Below are 15,177 nucleotides of genomic sequence, written 5' to 3'. Positions count from 1 at the left end.
TAGTGGTAGGACCAGGGTTTAGGTGTATATCACCTGACAAGAGTAAAGTCCTTGGGAAGTCATAAGCTTTCATTTTTTGTGGGTAGTTGTGAAAGTATTTTGTTTTATACTTAGATGTACTATGGTTGAAAGGAGGAGTGTTTATTTTAGGGAGTAGTACATTCATGGAAGGATAGATGCAGAGATGAGTATGGGTTGCTGAGGGTAAGAAAAACAGTTTAGGTGAGGATAGGTGGGGGCTTTATGTATAGGGGTTAAGAGTGTGTGAGGTGATGTTATGTTGTGTAGGAGGAGCAGTGCAGTAGAAATATGACAGGAATGATTAAGTCTGGCATGTTTGAAGAGTAGGAGATGGCTTTAATAGGGTGAGTTGGTTGAGAGCTTGGGGAGGAGTTGTAAGGTAGGGAGAAAGGTTGTACTGGGTGTTAGCTTGTGTAACATGAAGGGGAGGAGTTTGATGGTTGGGAGGGACCTGTGGTTAGGTATAAAGGAAATAATATGAGGGTGGGTGGAGAGCAAAGTGAGCCTGAGTGTAGCGAGGGCAAATGGAGCAGGGCTACACCTGGGACAGAGGAAAGTACAAAAAAAAAAACAATCAGCTAGTACAATCCAGTGTCCGAGAAAAGTAAACAGACAGATGTAAGGGCAATTAGACAAGCCAGATTCTAAAAGAAAACAGGTCTTTTCTTTTCTGTTTTTATTTTTCTTTAAAAACAGGCAGCTGCAGTTCTCTGAGAAGTAGGAAGATAATGTGGTTATGCCAGGGGTTTTAGGAAAGGGGCATGCAGTAAATTAGGAGTCAATAGAGTACTATTTAAAAAGGAATGGAATATGGTATATGCAAGTACACTACTGGGGAGTCCTTTGAAGCAAGGTAAGAAAAGCTAAGTCAAAAGATGGTGCCTTTCTACATCAGTTATTTTGATTCCTCTGTAATTAAGCAGGAGTGGGAGGGAGGCATGCAGGTTCAAGGTGGGAGAGGGGGATAGACACAAAGTAATACAAAGGTTGTGAGCCAGAAAAACTGGACTAGGCCAGCTACTAAGAAAAGAATCCAAGCTTGGCAATTCCAAGTCAGTGTAGTGCAGCATCTTCCTAATAACTACAAATCTTGTGCTACTAATCTAGTACAGTTTGGTGAAAAGGACCATCACATCCATTGTACACATGCTTCTCATGTTACATATTGTATACATGCTCATGTCACCCATTGTATGCACAGTGGGCATGTTACATGCTATACACATGATGCGCATGTTAGATACTGCATACATGCTTATGTCACCCATTTTCACATTATACTCAAGATGCATTTGGTATACAAACTCATGTCACCCATTGTACACATGCTGCTTATACTATATACTGTACACATGCTCAGTCACCCCATTGTACAAATGCTGCTTGTGTTACATGCTGTACATATACTCATGTCAACCACTGTACACATGTTTATGTCACCCATTGTACATGTGCTGCCTGTTTTACATATTGCCCACATGCTCAAGCCACCCATCATATACATGCTGCTGTTGCCACTTATACACAAGCGCTTTATGTTACTCCTTATACTCATGTTTCTTATGTTATCAATTGTACACATGCTCCATTGTAGCCATGCTCCTTCTGTTACCCACTGAACACATTCTTTTTGTGTTGCCCATTTACATATACTCAAGTTATCCATGGTACATATACTTCTGATACCTACCATATAGCTCCACATTTTAAAGGACATATGTCCCTTGTGTTACTTATGTTACTCATTTTACACCTCCTCATCTTATCTCTTGTACATCTGATCCTCATGTTACCTGTTCTATACATACTTCTCATGTCAGTCATTATACACATGCTCCTCATGTTACCAATTGTACCCTTCCTCATGTTAATGTTTCTATGTTCCTCATACTCACTGTATACCTCCTCAAGCTATTCATTGTACACATTATCCTCATGTTATCTGTTTTACACGTGCTACTCATGATAATATTGTATATATTTTCTAAATTTACCCATTGTACACTAGATCCTCATGTTACCCTTTGTATACCTCACGTTAATGTACATACGTTACTCATGATACTCATTACGTACCGTCTTACATTATCCATTGTCCGTGTGCTCTTCATGTTACTCATTGTGCACATGCTCCTTATGTTACCTGTTATGCACATGCTCTTTATTTATACATGTAGAGATATTTTGTCATTTTAACTGACCATCTCAGATGTGATATAACATATACATGTAACCATTATTTTATGTACCTGCTTTGGAATGGTATTTGAAAAAAACACATAGTTACAACTTGCCATGTTGCAGAGAATTCTTTGTTTTGTGGCTGCCTACTTTTAACACAGGAGCACACAATTTCCTACACATTCTACAATGTATGACTTTATTTTTCCGAGTAAGTTATAAACTTTTTAAGGTAAGATAAAGTTTCTGTATTAAATGTGGAATAATCAGTAATGAACTGTGGACTTCAGCAAACTCTGACTTAAATATCTTAAAGAAAAATCTTAAGTACATCACTGCTCTTACAAATGTGATGCTCTACAAACACACCTGCATGTACACACACACACACACACATACTATAAGATTCACATTGTGAAGGATACTGTTTTTAGTATAATTACTGTGCATTCATAAGTTACCAGGACCAAGTCTGCATACACCAACACTTATGTTACAAATAGCATTTTAATGTTGGTACAAACTCTCTCTCTCTCTCACATCCAGCTGCTGGCTGGACTTTACTGTACTCCAAACTTGTTGAAGCATGCCAGAAAAGTTTCAGGAAGTTAGACATGACCTCACTAAGTACAAACAGCTGCATTGTACGTCTTGCCCACAGCTACTGCTTCTGCCAGTACCACATACGTAAATGTGGAACAGTTATTAATTCCAGAAAAACAAGATGCTATGATGCACAAAGCAGAGCACTGTGTTTTAGAAAAAAGGGATATTTGCAGGTAATTATTTGAAGGAAGAGACGCTGAGAAGATTTCTGTTTTCCAGCAGTACAGCTATGAGCTTTTGATAGCTCTGTCTGCTCTGTTCTATAGGCCTTTTAAGGCTGCAGTAGTCATAGAGACCATCAACTTTACCCTTTTCAGCCTTGGTGGGTACTTGAGAGTAGCGCTTAGAATGTAAGGCATGCATCTGCACATGCATTTCATTTAACCTGCACAGATCTGAGCTTAGCTCCAAATTGTATGGCTTTTGCAGCAGCTTGTGATGGTTGTGAATTGTTTTCATCCAGCACTCTAATACTTCAAATGTGACTAAAAGATTATGTAATCCCTGCAGGCTTCAGAAAAATAATTAAACCCGACACTATGTTTTTGTTTTATCTGCATTTCCAATGTTCAAGGTTTGCTGCTGTTTTTAATTTACTCATGAAATGCCAGTACTATTAGGGAAGTTCCACTAGTGTATACATGATAAAGCTGCTGGAAGCTTGGTCACAAGATATATACATACATACATATATATATATATATATATATATATATATTGCATAAACCCTAGAGAGTCTGGCTCCATTTTCACAAGGGAGTCCGCAGAACAACACATAACACAAAACACCACTGCAAGAACTCAACAACAGTGGATGTGTAACAGTTATGCAAAGAAACCAAATAAAAAGCACGTTTAACAATTAAGTGTTTTCTGCAAGCAGATTTTTGCACTTTTCATGGTAATGCACTTAAGACAGAAACAAATACTTAATCAACAGCTGTTAGTTATACTTTATACACTAAAACAAATATGACAGTGGTGCAGAATTAAACTGGTTTGTTATTCAAATTTTTCTAGGTTGTTTCAGTGGACCTGGTATACTGTGACATTATGGCAAATGTTACTTTCTGATAGCTATGGTTTCAGCTCATGATCATAAATCTGACTAGCTGTTAGCTCTCTAAATGTAGTTTGTTCCTGAGGATATGCTAAGCTGTGCTGTACTGATTAAGTGGGTAGAAAGGATTTCTATTAGATAGACTCATGAAGAACTGATATCAAAAGAATATAGTTCTACTTAGATATCAGCATTTTCTGTTATACGGTAATCTATATGCACTGTACAACTGGGGGTAGGCAGGTCATTTAACAGATGGGGGTTCCATTGCACATATTTATTTATTTGCATTTGTGAACCAGGATGCACCACTGACTCACATGGACCTTTTTTCAGACTCACTCTGGGAGCACTTATCAGTTAATGCAGCAGGTTAATGCTGAGATTTACTGTGGCAAGGATGCAGGATTAAATTATCCCCCCTGCCTTTGTACTTGACTTTATTTCCTTTTTTTCATTCTTATTTTATTTGTAAATTCAATCCCTGGTGTCTCATGGTGACACAGTGGGCTAACAATCTCTGTGGAAAGTGGGAGAGTACAGGGTCATAATCCCTTTTTGTGCTTTTTAGCACACTAATTATACTATTCCTGATGTGTGGTGGTTCGCTGAACCACTTTATTTTAATCAAAGTATCCCTGGTATCTACTGGTCCCCCTAACCCACATTATCTGTAAGTGACATTAAGGCATATAGCTCAAGTGTAATCCTTTGTTTCTAGTGCTTCCCCTCGACCCATGTTACATGTAAGTACCATTAAAGCATATAGCTAAAGAGCAATGCCTGGCATCAAGTGTTTCCCCATCCCCATTATGCTTATTTGCCATTTAGACATAAAATGTAAAAGTTCTCCTTGGTGGCCAGTGTTTCTCATCAAATCCCTATTGTCTTAAGTGCCATTAAGGCATGGTGATAAAGTTATCCCTGGTGGCTAGTGGTTCCCATAACCCAAGTATTTAGAGATATGCCTGTTGGCTAGTGTCCCTCTAGCCCAATGTTGTCGGATTTGCTTATTAATCGACGGGTGTATGCAGCCATAACAGCCTCCATACCCCACCCACACTACACTACACACACACACACACACACACACACACACACACACACACACACACACACACACACACAAACACACCTCCCCTCATGATTGCACTCACAGACGCAATCAATCATTAATTCCCCACATACATACGTAGCTTACACTCTCACTAACTCTCCAACTGCTACCTCACAAGTAGACACACACTCACAAATACAATTACAACTGGATGAACACAGACTTTTGACTGTGTTCAATACCACAAATGGCCAAGAGAAGCCATGATAATCTGCACAGATAAGCAATTCTTTGAATAGCTCAGCTTATAAATGTTACTGGAGGCAGTTCTGTGGGAAAGGACATGGCTAATCAGCATATGTCTCTCCCAGAATGCATCATTGGCATCTAGCATGACCACAGATTCAGCCCACCATAATGTTGCATGTCTTTATGCAAAAGGACCCTGTTTGGGCTGAGCCTAAATGCAGAAAGTTTACTTTGAGGTGTACATATCGTATACACCTTGCTGTAACTTTTCTGGATTTGGCCCACTGTACAATCTTTTCAACCAGGCGAAAAAGTCATTTTCATCCTTTTAAATGGAAACTCTAACAGATGTTAATCTGGTTATCACCAGAAACATTTTTGAACTTTAAACACATTTAAAATATAACAGAAATATATTTAAATAAATGATCACCATAGAATCTAATAGTGTCTAATAAAATCTAAAAGCTGAAGTCTATAGAAGATTTAAAAGAAACAGCGTCTTATTTTGAACATACATACAATCTGCTAATTTTATTTTAATTTTTGTGAAATGTCAATGTTACACTGTAATAACTATTGGGCTTAAATGAATCATATGAGAATTTGAAAAAATAAAAATTTCCAGCATATTGTAAAATTGAACTGATTTCCATTAACAAGAAATAGTAGTTTACATGATTTTGCAAATCTCAATGCCATGTTTTTAAAACCCTGCCAAATCATCATCTTTAGATCTTAACAGATTTTTTGTAAGACAGAACTTTATAAGCAAAATGATTATTAGTAAGAACCTTAGCTTTTTTGTTGGTGAGCTGTATAGGATACCAAATTCCCAGTTTTATATTCTTATTGGAGACATACATTCTTAATATTATATCTCAGTATTTTCCAAATATATTTTATATATGGATATTTTCAAAATATATTTGTAATATCAGCCCCATCCAGTTTGTAAGCACTGTAATTTGTGTAAGGATTAAGAAAATGTGAGGCTTTCTTTGTTGGAGTCACGTATGCATTATATATTATCATAAGCTGTGTAATATAGTCCTTGAATATGATATATAAACAATTTGTAAACCAATAATATCGTTTTTGAAAGTTGGATAATAATAGACATCCAAATGCATATAAGCTTATATTAATTTACATAAATTCAAAGTGACTTTCTTGGATAATAAAGCTGATAGTAGTTTATGCAAACATATATTGTTTTCATTTGTTTTATCATATTTAAATTTAGTTTTTAAGACATTCCATTTTGCAGTTATCATAGGTAAGTAAATGTTGGTAATGCCATCTTGATTCTGATGTCATTAATTGATTTCATATTTTTCATTTTTTGAAATAAAATTCCATGTTAATTTATTTTTAAGGAACAGAAGGATTGTGAAGTCTATCATATTCCCATCTAATAAAATATTTGGATTTAAATCAATCGGATCAGAAAAGAGAAATATGTTATCAGTGGTTAGTAGTTTTATTAATTTCTACAATTCTAACACTGAACTATTTCATTTTATTTTTATTTATTTTAATATTTATTAATTGAATAGCCAAGAAGCTACATCTATGGATATAAGATATTTTGACCACATATGCATCAACTCTAGTTTTTATGGCTTCTCTTTGTTATTCCATAATATAGTTTCCAGTAGCCTATTAGATCTGATAATAAAATAATATGCATAACATTATGGTGTACTAATGTCACCATGGATTGTAGGAGCAATAAGCTTATATATTATATGACATTTGAACTGATTTAGAAGACCAAATACATTTAGCAAGTGAGAATTCATTTGATTTCAATAATTCAAATAGTGAATTATGGCAACATAATGTGAAATTAAATTATTGGAAAAATGATAATTTTATGTGCAATTAAATTATTGGGAAAAAAGATCATTTTGATAATAGTCACTTTGGATAGGAAAGAGAAGTTCATCTATTTATCTCTTTCTGCATAGATGACTGATATGTAATGATATTGTTTGAATGGTTCAATACTAGATTTTAATGAAAACTTATGCCTTAATGATTTAAACTTTGATTATTTTTTATTCCCTTTGAAATGGCAGGTAGAATATAAGAATAGTCCTAACATTATACAAAAAAATGACTGATAGAAAATTAGTTTATAATTTGTAGGGTGCTACAGAGCCCAGCCAAGATTGCTGCCTAAACCCAAAATGTATTTGGATAATAACAGCATTCTGAGGGAGAAGTAAAGATGAATGGCCAGGAGGAAATATCTGCCTTTAAAGTTGCAATTAAGGAGGAGCAACTGTGCATTTTGTTTTAAAAGTTAATCACACAGGCTCACTGAAACAAACAGAACAACAACAAACCAAAGTGGAAAGGCTAAAGGGGGAGTTGTAAGATCTTGGGAAGATAAAGTAACAAAATTGAGCTGCAGGAGCAGATTAACAGAATACAGGAGTTAACAGTCATAATAAACAGACAGGCTGAAAATATGGATGATCATGCAAATCATTCAAGAAGGAAAACCATCATGTTAGTTGGAATACAAGAGAGAGAGCTTGAGCAATGGTAGACTGGAGCAATTTGTAATGCAGTTATTACCAGGAAATCAATAAACAGTAACAGAGAGAATACACAGAGTGGGGTGGCAGCAAGCAGCAACAGGAAGAAAATCTAGGCAAGATTTAGCATGTTTCCAATCCTTTGCTGTAAAAATGAAATAATAAGGCAAGCAAAAAGACTTAACGTTATCCCATTTGCAGGGAAATTCATAAAGCTGATCAAGGGTTAGTTGGAAACACTTTGTAAGAGAAGGAAAGCTAAGTTGGAGGTATTGAATGAACTTAGAATGAATAAATGGAACATCTGCATGGTTGAAATACATTGCAGTTCTGGAAATACAGCAGAAAGATAATGGTCCAGGCTACACAATATGGAAGCTGTTCAAATGTTTAAAGCAAGATAACACAGACAGCTAAACAATCCAGGATGTAAAATTCTGAATTGTCTGCCAGACATGGACTTGGAGAGCAACCTTAGACATAAGAGTGGTAATGCAGAGGCACCATCAGAACTTGCATTATCATATGCTGAAAAAAAAACACAGGGAAAAAGGCAAAAGCATGATGTACAGATGGGTTGCATACCATTAAAATGGATAAGCAGTAAATAAACACATCACAAAGACAACCAGTAGGAAATGAAAAAGAGACAAGATGGTGGAAGGGAAACAAGTAGAAGAGATATAGCAAAGGGAAATAAGACCAAGAAGACTCTCCCAAGGGAGATTTAGACATAAAAGCAGAGAAAGAAGCAGAGAGAGAGAGAGACAAAGGAGAGCTCTAAGGAGATGTTAGGATGGTGCATTGAATGGTTCACATGCCTCAGAAGTCAACTACTGAACAAATGAGGGACAAAATAAACTGAAAAGAAGCATTTATGATGGATGGCAAGTCAAAGAGGTAGAAGACTGGACTACAGAAGGATTAAAAGTGACCACAGAAAGAAAGACACACTAAATCAGTGGAAGGAATGGATACATAATGGCAGATAACTGTGGACAGTACTGGAAGCATGTAATAAATTAAATAGATCCTTACCTTGTGAAACATGCCCAATGGAATGCAGCATCAAGACTTTATGAACAGTAGGATGAACTGAAATGATTTCTGGAGAGAGAATGGGTAATATAATCAAGGGGATGGGGGGCAAAGAGGCAAGTGTGAAAAGTAAGCTATATATATTTTATAACTACTTATTGATATACAATAAACTGCAGTAAACATTAGTTTAATGTCCAAGTCTTAGAATAAATAAGGAATAATTGCTGATGTAATAACTGAGGGTATGAAAAGGAATGTATGGGGGGAAAATAATGGAAAAGTAAACATCAAACCAGGGGCAAATGTGAAATAAAGAAACAGTGGTGTATAAGCTGCTGTAAAAATGGAAATAAAATAAAATATTGGACTATCACACAAATGAAGTTGGCACACCATTCAAGGAAACAAATAAATGGGAATGCTGTAATATAGAAAGATTATAACATCACTGCTGAAGTGGCATGCACTGTATTAGTTTGTGGGGCAGTGGAAAGGAACAAAAGAAAGTCTTAAAAGGCCTATAGGCATTGAATACTCATGTACATGCAAGAGCAAAAAGGCAAGAATCCAGAGGCAAGAAATGAGAAGGATGGGTCTGAGTGCAGGCAGCTGCCAAAGAACACAATGTTTAGTTTGAAAGGTAGGGCCAGGGACAGGGAAAACAGGGAAGGGTAGGCAAAAACAACAAGGAAAATATGGGTCTACTTCTAATGATTGACTGTCACATAGCTGATTTTCAAATAACTGAGATGAAAATAAAGAAACTACAGAAACCCAAACGGCAACAGTTTACGGTGGTAAGTAAATGCTTGACTGACGGTTAATGAATCTAATGCCAAGGTAAGTATAACCCACCTAGGTGGGGGGCTACACCCCCACATGATTCAATATGGGGGGCTGCATCCCCCACACCCCCCTAACTAAATATATCAACTCCGGGATTCAACTATAATGGAGAACAAGGCATGTCAGCCAACTGTTTACTTACCCTCGTAAACAGTTGCCATTTGGGTTTCTGCATTTCATTCTTTTTGTCTTGGTTATTTGAAAGTCATCTATGTGACAGTCAATCATTAGAAGTAGACCCAGAAAATACAGTTATTCACATCAAGATTGAGAGTTCATCAACTCTTATCATACAAAGGAGAATACAGAAAATGCTAAAAAGGATGTAAGGAGACATTGTTCTATTACAAGAGAAAAAAGATGAAAGTCAGAGATGTGGAGAAGATACTGTGTTATGACTGGGTCTATATCATATAATCAAAAACACTATTAGTTGAACGCTTATTAGTCGAACACTAATAAGCGAAAGCCATAAATGTCAAATGAAAATTTCATCAAAAGATTTCCCTGGGTTAAAAACTAGTTAACCAACCCAGTGAACTGCACAAAAACATCACCAAATAAAACCCATTCTCGTGGGGGGCTACACCCCCACACCTGCCAACTAAATATACCAACTCTGCATACCTCTCAACTGTCCCTGATTTTCAGGGACGTCCCTGATTTTGTCTCAAATTTCAACTCTGTCCCTCTTAGTCCCTCCTAAAACTAGTGACTTTTGGAGGAAAGGTGGTGAATTGCACTTAATGAATAATGACAATAATTAAGAGTTATAAACTTCTTTTACTTCAGAAAATGTTTATTAATTCATATGCTTTGATTCTGTCAATGTTTCAAGTTAATAGCACTAATATTTTAAAAGTGTCCCTGATTGTCCCTGATTTTTTCTTGACTTGTCCCTGATTCTGTTGAAATTTGTCCCCAATTGGTTGAGAGTTCTGCAACTCTGAGATCGCACTACGAAAAGTGCAAATCCTCGGTGACAGCTAGCTGGTTGTTTTCCCAGTGAAACATTCGTTTGATATCTACACTTCACTTATTCGTGTTTGACTAATAAATGTTAAACTAAAGTGTTTTCGATTATATGATATAGACCTGTTATAACTACCCAAAAGTGAAAAATAGCAATGCAGGGGGTGGAAAGAGGGAAGTAACAATCATAATTTCTACAGGCTTCAGACAACCAACGAGAAAGTGGTAAAAAATTAGACAGGTATATGGATCATCTGGCAGGGAAGGGTGGAAGGTGCATGAGTGATAATATGAAACATACATGCACAAAACAGTGATGAAGAAGGATTCTACAAAAGTTTTTTGCTAACTTGATGCAGACAAGACAAGATGGAATAGAGATAATATGGGGACTACACTGTCATCACAGAACTAGGAAAAAAAGACAAGGCATGCACTAATCCAGGAAAAAAATATATAGAGGGTGGCTGGACATGTGGAAGGAATGGTATCCAAATGGGAAGGAATATCCTTTCAAATAAATATTTTGCTACAGATAGACAGGTTCTTTGGGAAGGAAAACCTCAGGGAAATAATGGAAGAGATCCACTGCCCCCTTTTGCTTGACCAGTAGAATATACTGCATATGCCAGGTATTTAGTCTCAGGAAATGACAGACAACCTGTTTTACTTACATCTCTTTATTAATTGCTTTAGACTGATTGCTTTCAGTTATAAATTGACATGAGGGTGGGATTACCCAACATAAGCCTGATGTTCTTGCTGTAATTGAAACTTGGCTTAAACCCAGCATGAGTGACTCCAAAGTTATACCTCCTGGCTATAATATCATCCATAATGACTGTATAAAGAGGAAGTGTGGTGGTATTGCTTTAATATTTCCCTGTACCTGCCACATTTCCTCTTATAGCAAATCAACACCAACATTCGGTTCAGCAGAGCTTCTTAATGCTTTCCTCAAAAAAAAAAAAATATATAAACAAATATGTATTACTGTCCTTTGTATCCCTTCTGGTGACAATACTGCTATACTGGAAGGTATCCGACATTGGATATCCATAACATTTCTACAAGAAAAAATTGACTAGGTTATGTGAATGCCAATTGGTTGGATATAACTCCCCTACATCTAGCATGAACATATATGGTTTCACACAACTAATTAATAGCCCATCCATTATACAAGGCATCAAATTCTCTATTAAACTGCATCCTAGTATCAGGACCTCGGAAATACTCCACACACCGGTACAATATATATATATATATATATATATATATATATATATATATATATATATATATGGGTATGGATCTACCTGATAAGATCAAAAGCTCACAACACCGACAACCACATGGCTGACACCACATCACTGACAATCAAAATTTCAACATCAGAAGAAAACCATGAAAAAGGAACATAAAATTCCCTTTCAACTGCTAGCCGGGGGGCTACGGCCCCCTGCACCCCCCCGTAACTTTAATATACCAACTCTGAGATCGCACTACAGTACAGGAATGGAAATCTTTCCATTCCGCACTATAGTGAGATGCCAGTTCCGCATTGCCGGCATTCCAAATGTCGGTCATATGGTGTCGGCCATATGGTTGTTGGCATTCTGGAGTGTCGGCAATGTCAAGTAGACCCATGTATATATATCATATAACCTAAGCATATCCTAAATAGTCTTGCACTTCCTAGAAGAAAGAGACGGAAAACAAATAATGCAATTTGGCTATTTATAAACAATAGAATGCAAATGTAGGATAGAGAAAAAGCATGAAAATAATGGCAAAAATCTAAACCACCTCAATAACTTGAAAACTTCAGAATGATTCATAATTGTACTAAGCAGTAAATAAATGAAGACAAAAACTACTGTAATAACTTTCAGAATAATACTAAATACAGCTGTAAAAAAATTGGACATCAGTTAAAGAAATCTTACATCCTGACCAAAAATTCCACCCAAACCCCTCTCCAGATAACTCACCACTTGAAAATGCAGCACTACTCAACTTTTATTTTATGGCTAGTATATCATCTCTATCCATGAATTCCTCAACATCTAATCCCAACCCTGCCCAACAACCACATATCACCAGATCCACTTTCACCTTCAAACCTGTGCCCACATCCTATATAAAACTATTATTAAACAAACTTAAACCGTGCTCTTCTTCAGCTGATGACCTTTCAAGCGATTACCTAAAAATAGCAGCCAATAGCATTGCCTGTCCTATCTCAATCTTCATAAAAAGGTAAATCCAGAAATCCAACATTTCCCTCTCTGGAAAAAGTCACTTATTATCCCTCTGCACAAAGGAGGAAATTCAACAGACATTAATAACTTTAGACTTATAGCAATCTTATCTAACATCACCAAAATACTTGAAAAATGTATTCAAAAACAATTGCTAGACTATCTCCTGCAGGAAGAACTCCTATCCCCTACACAGCATGGCTTCCATCCTTCCCATAGTACTAGCACTGCCCTTATAACCTATATAGAAACAGTCAATAAAGCTAGAAATAATGGCAAACTAGTCTCTTCCTTATTTCTAGACTTGTATAAAGACTTCGACACAGCTTGTCACAGCAAACCTCTACTTCAAATATCCTCACTAGGTCTCTCTCTCAGCCCACACTTATGTGGTTCTAAATCTACCTGTCTAATAGGTATCAGTCAGTAAAATGGCACACCAGACTCTCTCCTTACCTCCCATCAGCACTGGTATAACACAAGGCTCTGTCCTTGGCCCCCTTCTCTTAAACACTTTCACCAACACCCTCTATACTTCCACACAACAGGCCACCCTCATACAATATGCAGATGATCCCACTCACATTTCCACATCTGACAACATGGCATACCTCCAAACATTACTCAGGAAGCTTTAACAGCCACTGAAACATGGCTTTGTAACTTATAACTCATGCTCAATCCAAGAAAGAAAAAAACTACTACTTTTTTCCCCAAATCCCACTCTCAGAAAAATAAAATTAAGTCCTGTCTCTTGATAATACAGCCATTAAAGTCACTTCTCATAGCAAGCTATTAGGGGTGATAGTGGATAATAATCTTACATTTGACCTGCATGTACAAAATTGTATATGAAAACTCATCAAAATCTAGGGATGCTTTACACAGCCAAAACCTTTCTCACCAACACAACTAAAGCTACACTTGCCACTACTTATGTCCTACCCGTTCTTCTTTATGGTGCTCCCATCCTTACTAACCTCCAGGCTTGACAAAAATTAAAACCTGAACAATGCTATAACAAAGTTGCTAAATTTGCAGCACTACATTGGTTAGAACTGCCACATCAACTAACATATACACAACTTACCACCTATAAAATTATCCAGCATCCATCTGCCTGTCCACAAATAAAAAACATTCTACACAACTGGGTTGCCATCAGTCATTGTGATCCAGTGACCAAAAACTCCTGTCTGTCTACAAACCTAGCAAATCTTCTGTGCGTTGCCTGTACTTGTACAAGGGTGCTAAAGCATGGAACTCCTTACCTGCATCAGTCAGGTCTATATCCTTCCTCCCATCTTTCAAAACCATTCTGAAAGGCTTCCTAGTTAAAATCTGGCTCTGCTCTTGCTCAGAACAAGCTAAATTATATCCCTAAATATGAACAAGTACCTTTCCACTCCTCATACATCCTTACTCTCCCTTCTTCACTTATTCCCTTAATGCTGTCTAATTCTCTTCCCTGACTTTCTCTCTAAATATACCATAAGCCTGTTTTCCCTCACTTCATATTGCAATTCCTGTTTGTATTAGACTAACATACCTTTAATTTTCTATATACACTGTCTAAATTTTCTCTAAATATTGAATGATTGTCATATACCTTGTATCGATTCTTAACCGATGTTTTTATATTATGTCTAATTTGTTATAATTATTTAAACTACAGATATTTTCATTTTATTTTTGAAGATTGTAAAATTATTGTTCTTAAAATGTTTTATAATAATATAGAGCTTTTCTCCCAGGGCATCTGCTGAAAATGGGCTTCTACCCAGTAGGATTTTCCTGGTATCAAATGTCAATAAACAAACAAATAAATAAATAAATAAATAAATAAGAGATCAAATACATGAGAAATACATTTCAGATCATGGAGCAGTGACACTTACAGTAACTGTGTAGGAACAGAAAACAGTGAGAAGGGTATGGAGGTGGGCTCTCTATAAATAGAAAGAGACAGAAGAAGGGACACTCTGCAAGGAATAATAAATGAGAGTCAGTACAGGACAATATGAAAGACAGGGACAAACTGGAAGAACATTGGTGGGATGGGATCAAGGTCCCTATCATGGATAAACTGATGAGAGCAGAGGAAAAGACAGAAGGAAAAGTGATTGAGGAACGGGAGAGAGAGAGAGTTAGATGTGGTACAGAAGGAAGTTAGAAGAAATGAAAGTAGAAGTGAAGCAGTACAGATCAGAGGAGAAGCAATACTAATGGAACTGGCGAGAAAAATGTTAAGGAGCAAGAAATTCAACAATGGTGCAGGAGGGACTACTGGTAGCTGGTGGGGGAGCCACAAGGGAAGTAACTAGCGAAGAA

This window comes from Protopterus annectens, chromosome 3.part0, assembly GCF_019279795.1.
Source record: "Protopterus annectens isolate FY-2018-M chromosome 3.part0, PAN1.0, whole genome shotgun sequence".
NCBI lineage: Eukaryota > Metazoa > Chordata > Ceratodontiformes > Protopteridae > Protopterus > Protopterus annectens.
The sequence above is the reverse complement of the archived record's forward strand: the minus strand, read 5'-3'. Positions refer to the sequence as shown.